General features: G+C 50.4%; 1 pseudogene; it reads right to left on the bottom strand.

Moving 5' to 3' along the window:
- Nucleotides 1–7500, bottom strand: part of LOC143261810 (large subunit ribosomal RNA) — an 11383-nt pseudogene that overhangs the window by 2232 nt on the left and 1651 nt on the right.

The following is a 7500-nucleotide window of genomic DNA, read 5'->3' as shown; positions in this document are numbered from 1 at the left end:
CCTTCGGCGGGAAGATTTTTACCACATGCTGCGATTGTGGCCGTCTCCCCGCTTCCGGAGAAGCTCCTTTGCAGTCGACTTTGTTCACATGGGCGTAAGTCGACTGCGCGGCGTTGCAGGCCGTCTTCGGGAGAGTTCCCTTGGACGGCCCAGGTCGCATCGCACTCATTACGGCAGGACGCGCTTTTAGGTCCGCCCTGACCGCGGCGAGCTGCCCTTCGACGAAGCTATTCCGTTGAATAAGCTCCTGGACCAGCTCGTTGAGTGCCTCAACCTCGGCGAGTATCTTTGACCCGGACTCCTTATTGACTTTCGACTCAGGTCGAAAGCAAAAGGTCCGTATTTCGGACACTCGCCTAAAGGCTTCGTCTCTTACGAGATCGAGAGGCCGTACCTTCTGCCCGGAGAACGTCCCCTTCGGTCTCCTGGCCCGGTTTACTGCGGCCTTGCCGGTGGGTGCGCCCGGCTTGGCTCGCTTCGACTTTTTGGTGACGGTTTGCCAACCGTCACCAGTAGGGTCCTCGACACGCTCGGGTGCCGACTGCACCTTCACGAGTGACGTGTCTCCGACTCGTTCGATTACTTCCACGTTACCGGTGTCCGGCGTACCTTCTACCGTGGGCTCGGTTTTCACCGAGACCGCTCGCGTGGGAGTCGCACATCTTTGCAAGATCACACGAGGATTGGCGATATTAATCACCTTCCCGGATCTTGTCTTTCTCACAGACGCGGGGGGACTGACAGCTGCATTTGCAGTTCCCGCGTCTGCGGCGACGGCTTCACTCCGAGTAGGAGCTGGACCCGTCGTCTTTGGACGCTTAGTTTTTGTTTGTTCAATTTTGTTCAGACCCATAATGTGTCTTGGTCTTTCATCCAGTGCGCTCCCCGGCCACCACCGACCCGCACAATTTGGAACCCGCCAAAGGCTGAGTTAGGGCTACGCACCGAATATAGTCTGCTGGCTGGGTCGGTTTCCTTACCCAGCCCGCGTCCTCGCCCAGCAGAACCCACTTGCCCGAAGCGTGTGGTCGTTCCAAGCCGATTGACTGGACCAGGGCTGCTTTTCTCGTCCAGCCGCCCATCTAGCCGAAGCAGAGGCCAAAGGTACGTGTTGGGGACGTCTCACCCGCAGGAGAGGGCCCCCTCAGATCCCAGGATCCTCTTTTCCGACGACAAGGGTCGCCACGCACGGCAAACACGTGGGAGACAGCAGTCGGAGAGGCTGCCTCTTCCTCTCCACCACACTTCGTTCAGTTCGCTGCGTATTTAAGAACACGAGCTATCCAGCGGTACCTTTTTCGTGGAGGCTCAAGTGTGGCTAGGGCACGTTTGCCCCTTGCGGCCTGGGTTGCCCAGGGGATTGATTGCATCCCATGTATTCCTGAGCCCAGCGGAGTGTTGTCTAGTGGCGTGTTCCGCCCACGAAAAACGGTCTGAAAAACCGTTTAACGTAAACTGGGGAACTGATGCCACGAGTGACAACAGTTCCCCAGTCGGAAGTCATACAGCACATACAGTGCTGTACAAAGAACACGCCACAGCCCGTATGCTAAATCAGGGCCTCGCCATTATGCGAAGTACTACATGTACGACGCACTGACGGTCTCTAATGCCTTCATCGCCGATACACCCATCGACTCGGCCGATCAACCCTCCTACGCGAGGGCTAGTTCGGGGGTTATCTCCCGCCCTGGGTGGCCACAGACCGCCACCGCCAGTAGATAGGGACAGATGGGAATCTCGTTAATCCATTCATGCGCGTCACTAATTAGATGACGAGGCATTTGGCTAAACCTGTACCACTATCAGAAGGGTAGTGGTAGACTTCCGGGAATTAACCCTCCCGTGAGGTTATAACAAATAACAATAATGAGTGAATTAGTCCCGGACCCACTTTCTAGATCCACTGCCTCAGGATCTGCCCCGGCTCTTGGAAAAATTAGAACGGGGACCCTTTCGGGAGGCGAACTTGGTCTAGTGCCGTAGCACGCGTCCAGGGAAAACCACGAGGAGGTGTCGCCCCGAGATATGTGATCAAAAACGATCACACATCCCGCCCCGCGCCCTAGCGTACAATAGTATCGCCAAGACTCGCACCGTCCAGTGTAAAGAGCTGGAACGGGCTTAAATTATTTCTGCTAGGCAGTTAGCTATGTCAATAGCTGAAATAAATTTTAATTAGGTCAATAATTAAAATTTCTAGGCCAAAGCCACGTCAAAGGCGGTTAAATACGCGGCTAAAAAGTCATCGGCCGAAGCCACGTCGTGCGGTTAAATACGCGACGGTTAAATACGCGGCTCAAAACATAACGATCACACAATGTGATCGTAGTCAATGAACAAATTCGCGATTTCAATCGACGATCGGAGGGCGATCAACGACACCGTCAAGATCTCACCCCTAGTGAACCCTAGGGCTTTGAGATGTCGAACCGTCGCTGCCGGCAAGGCACCCCTGCAGCCAACTACTATTGGAATTACTTCCGCTGCCTGACAGTTTAATTTTAATTTTATAAGCTCCGCCGTGTCTTTATACTTGTCCACTTTATCTTTCCCAGCTTTTCTTAGGTTATCTTTGTCTTCGTAGCGGACTGTTACGTCCACTACGTATAGCCGTTCTCGGTTTTTAATGACCAAATCGGGCTTTTTAAGTTCTCCAACTACATTTATGGTTGGTTCGAGAAATACGGCGGAGCTTTTGGATGCCTTGTCCGCGATCAATTCGACAATCTCATTGTGTCTTCGTATTCTTGCTGCCTTTGTATGAATACAGTTTCCTAATATATGCCCTAGGGTTTCTATCTGGGCCTTACACCTCCGACATTTCGGGTCAATATCTTTTCTAGCTCTAGCGAGGGCGACCCTAGTGCCAAAGGTGTTTGTTCTGAATTTTAATGCATCCAGATATCGGGATGGTCTTAACAGTGTTGGTTGATAGAGCCAGGCATTTCCAATTGGATCATTGTTAAAGTCTCCAACACCCTGGCCCTGGGAGACGAGCTGCTCCCATCTTAGCCTGTGGCTTTGTTTGAGTCTGCAGCGCGCTTCCTCCACCTCCTCCATCGTCGCCGGCCAACGTAGACCAATCGATTTGGCATATTTTATTACTGTAGCCTCTTCATGCAGGTATGCTTCTTGTACTGCCGCATCCTGACTATTGTTCATGTGGAGGCTATTTTTAATTTTTGCTATCTTGACAATATCGGCAATTTTTTGTAGTCCGATACCGCCGTTTCGCTTTTCAGTATATATTATCCCATCCGTAGTAGACGGATGGAGATGTAAGATAGCTTTAATTATTTGCTTAATTTCATGGTCCAACGCTTCCAGCGTTTTGAGGGGAGGTGGATTAGCTACTAATTTATGTATATATTTTGGTAGTAAGTGGGTTCTTATTAGATTGACTTTTTGATGGGGTTTAAGCCCCATCATTTTTATTTGGTTTGCCGCACTTACTACCTCTTTTATATTGGCGCGCTGCAGTCCTCGCCATGGGTTTATTTTAATACCCAAGTATTCAATGACGTCCTCGGGCTCTGAATATGGTATATAATCGTCATCTATTTTGAGCCCGGGATCGATCATGTGCCACGTTTTATTTTTATGGACGACCTGGAAAGCTATGCATTTGGTTGCCTGTACCTTCATTGCTAACCCGTTCAGGTACTTGTGAAGCATTTTAATTTGCTTTTCAGCTTCTTTCTTGTTTTTGGCAATTAAAACCATGTCGTCCGCGAAGGCCAAGATGGAAACGTTCTCGTCTCCTATTTTAACGCCCTCCGTCGCCTCGTCAGTGGTCCTTATAATAGGGTCCATTATTACATTAAACAAAAGGGGCGATAGGGGATCGCCCTGCTTGACCCCTCTCTTTAGAACCACACTCACTTTGTCCTCTAATGTTTTAATTTCAGTCCGGCAGTCGTCATACATTCCCCTAACAAATTTTCTGACGACTACCGGTATGCCCTTTCTTTTTAAGCCATCATCTATGGCTGAATGGGGGACAGTATCAAAGGCTTTGGCGACGTCCACGACCGTCACCACACCACCTGATTTCTCTTTCATTTCTCTTAGTGCCCTGGCCAAGATCGAGATATTGTACTTACACCCATCTTCTTGGGTGAAGCCCTTCTGCCTAATGCTGTTCTCTATTTTGGACTTAATTCTTTTCTCTAGTAAACTAGAGAAGATCCTACCCAACAGTGATCCAATCGTAATAGGACGCCAGTTTTGTACATTAGCTGCGTCTTTTCCTGGCTTTGGTATTAATGTTGTCCTATTACGTCGCCACCGTGCTGGGTAGGTCTCGAACAGCATTAGAAGGTTATAGAATTTGGCCAGGACATGCAAGATTCCCGCCTTTTTCAGGCTGGCTTTGGTGACACCGTCGGGGCCCGCCGCCGTATCGCCTTTGATTCTCCTCATCTTCATGACTATTTCATTAGTCGAGATGGGAGTCCATATTTCATTTAAAGGAGAGAGCGTACTCGGTCCCCCATCGAGTTTTGGTAGACCTGTAGTGGGTCCCTCTTTACCCCACAGGTCACCATAGAGCCTTTCTATGCTTGCTCTATCAGGAAGCTCCACCTGCTTCCTCTTTTCAAGCCTCTCTCCCGCGACCGCCATATCTATTAATTTTTTGGGGCATTTATTGTAAAGTTCTTGGAATCGAGCGAATCTAAATTTATTGTATCGGGTGCGGTCGCTTTCTTTATTTGCCCGTACAGTGTTTTTCCTATTCTTTGAGCTGTTGGTATTTTCTTTTTCTAGCTCCATTTTATCCAATAATTTCTCTAAAATTCGCTCGATCTCTAGTGAGTGTGGTTCCTCCGATCCGGCCAGCATCGCGATTGACTCCTCTATGCCCCTTAGTTCGTGGTCATCACCCAGCGGATTCTCAAGGATTGCCCACCTGAAGCCCTCCTTCCAATCACTTTCATCCTGAGCATCCAGGGGGTCCTCTACTGCGTCTAAAAAGTCCGATCCGCTGGATGATGAGTCGGAGTCTGGCTCCTCTTCCACACTCTCAAACCTTCGAGTGGACAGGAGCCTCCTTTTGTCGCTTATTTGCTTGAGAGTTTTGGTTGTGAGGAACTGGCGGATTTTTGCATTAGGTTGTTTTTCATGTTTATATTGCTCATTCAAGCGAATGAGCAATTGTGTTTCCTCTTCAGACCAGACCGAGGCTCTAGTGACCGGTCTAGAAGAGGGTCCGCTTGCTAGTATCAACCTCTTTAGGTTCCTCACAGCCGGGTGCCGGATTCTCTCATGCTGCGACAGTCCCTTTTGGGTTTTAAAGACGCTCCCACAGGTCGAACAACTGAATCCCGTCACTATTTCTGTTTCCACCCTGCCTTTGCATTTGGGGATGTGGCACCTGCAGCTATGAATCTTTGGAAAGGCTTTACCACATCCCCTGCATCTCCAACCCACTTTCAGGTCAGGGTGGTGTTCATTCGCATGTTTGATCCAGTCGTTCTCCCCCAGGAAGCGTCTATCATTGCCAGTACATGCCTGGCAGCGTATCTGTCCACTCGATGGTAGATCCAATAGATAATCAAATTCATGTCCATTAGGATTGCTAGGGTCGTCAACAATGGCCCTCCTGTTCATAGCGGACGAGTCCGCCGCAGAGGCCCCAGGGCCGGGGACCTCTACGTCCGAGGCTTCTTCATCTTCATTATTGAACATGTTATATGTTTGTGATACCGTTCTTATTTTGTCCAATTGTATCTAATCATATCCAAATGCATAGCCTAGTTGTCATATCCAATCCAAGAGCAGAGAAGCCCCTGCCTTGTCTAGCTCTAACTTCAACCACACCGTTTTAAACTTCGATATCTTAAGGAGCACCAAGTACTCAGCTCTAAAATTTAGTCTATCCATTTATTTATTTAATTTATTTGGGCACTTCGTACCACGACTCCAGTCAATGCAAGGGCCTCTCTGCCCTAGCTCTGGGAGGTGAGGTCGCTAACCCTCAAACAACCGCTGATGCTTAGATCCTCTTCGGCCTCGCCGAATGATGACGTTGGTCTGAGAACCTTCCATCACCACCCGACAAGGCTTTCGATTCACCTTACACGCGATTGCCCCAATCCATCACAGAGGCAGCATTAGTTTCCCCCAGACGGGGTACTCGTGGCGGGAACCACGAAGAGGTTGCTGCTTGCTAACTATGACACTCTACCGGCAATAGCCGTATGTTTTGCCGGCACTCGGTAGAGCTCGCACCTTACGCGGTCGCCAACTGGTCGCCCCGCTTAAGAGAGTCATAGTTACTCCCGCCGTTTACCCGCGCTTTTTTGAATTTCTTCACGTTGACATTCAGAGCACTGGGCAGAAATCACATTGCGTCAACACCCGTGGGGGCCATCGCAATGCTTTGTTTTAATTAGACAGTCGGATTCCCCTAGTCCGTGCCAGTTCTGAGCTGAGCGTTGAATGGCGGCCGAAGAGGACGACCGCACCGATGGGAAACGCCACGGAAGCCTCGCAGCAAGGAAGATCCGCGGGAGGCCAAGGCACGGGACCGAGCTCGGATCCCAGCCACGAGAGCCGTTCACCTCGCCCAGGCCCGGCACGTCAGCCAGACCCGCTTCCCGACCAAGCCCGACACGCCCCGCTCCTCAGAGCCAATCCTTATCCCGAAGTTACGGATCCAATTTGCCGACTTCCCTTACCTACATTAATCTATCGACTAGAGGCTCTTTACCTTGGAGACCTGCTGCGGATATGGGTACGAACCGGCGCGACACCTCCACGTGGCCCTCTCCTGGATTTTCAAGGTCCGAGGGGATGATCCGGACACCGCCGCAACTGCGGTGCTCTTCGCGTTCCAAACCCTATCTCCCTGCTAGAGGTTTCCAGGGAACTCGAACGCTTATACAGAAAAGAAAACTCTCCCCGGATCTCCCGACGGCGTCTCCAGGTCATTTTGGGTTACCCCGACGAACACTCTTACGAGGGCCCGAATGGTATGCGGTTCCGCTGCCGGGTTCCGGAATAGAAACCGGATTCCCTTTCGCCCAATGGGTGTTTTTTGTGCATGTATATAATAACAAAATATGCTGCGATTTATATAATAATAAAAAAAATAATAAAATAGCTGCGTTTTTTTTACAAGTGTTTAACGTCTTAGGACACCTCATCTACATAGGATTTCTCTTAGGGCTTAGGATCGACTGACTCGTGTGCAACGGCTGTTCACACGAAACCCTTCTCCACGTCAGTCCTCCAGGGCCTCGCTGGAGTATTTGCTACTACCACCAAGATCTGCGCCGACGGCGGCTCCAGGCAGGCTCACGCCCAGACCCTTCTGCGCACACCGTCGCGACCCTCCTACTCGTCAGAGCTTCATAGAGGACAATAAATTGCCCCGCTTCACACATACCACTGACGGTGGAGTATAGGCGCGACGCTTCAGCGCCATCCATTTTCAGGGCTAGTTGCTTCGGCAGGTGAGTTGTTACACACTCCTTAGCGGATTCCGACTTCCAT

Source organism: Megalopta genalis, unplaced genomic scaffold (genome assembly GCF_051020955.1).
Source record: "Megalopta genalis isolate 19385.01 unplaced genomic scaffold, iyMegGena1_principal scaffold0069, whole genome shotgun sequence".
NCBI lineage: Eukaryota > Metazoa > Arthropoda > Insecta > Hymenoptera > Halictidae > Megalopta > Megalopta genalis.
Note: the sequence above shows the minus strand (reverse complement) of the source record. Positions and strands in the feature narration are given on the sequence as shown.